Here is a 376-nt window from a genome sequence, read left to right as displayed (position 1 = left end):
GGGCTGCGCTGCTGCCCGATCGCCTCCCAGGGATGAGGGATGACACTGTAGCAGCCAGTTAATTTGCAAGCCTGGGAAAGTTTGCATGGATCTCCTTAATTTCCTTTGGTTTATTACAATTCTTTGGTTTTGGTTTAAGCCATTTATTCTTCCTTTTATGAGTTCGGTTTTGGTTGGTTTCGCTTTTCGTTTGGAATTAATCTGTGTTCTGCTGCCCGATCGCCTCCCAGGGATGAGGGATGACACTGTAGCAGCCAGTTAATTTGCAAGCCTGGGAAAGTTTGCATGGATCTCCTTAATTTCCTTTGGTTTATTACAATTCTTTGGTTTTGGTTTAAGCCATTTATTCTTCCTTTTATGAGTTCGGTTTTGGTTG

Source organism: Buceros rhinoceros, unplaced genomic scaffold (assembly GCF_000710305.1).
Source record: "Buceros rhinoceros silvestris isolate BGI_N320 unplaced genomic scaffold, ASM71030v1 scaffold2768, whole genome shotgun sequence".
Lineage (NCBI taxonomy): Eukaryota > Metazoa > Chordata > Aves > Bucerotiformes > Bucerotidae > Buceros > Buceros rhinoceros.
This window is presented reverse-complemented; position numbering follows the sequence as displayed.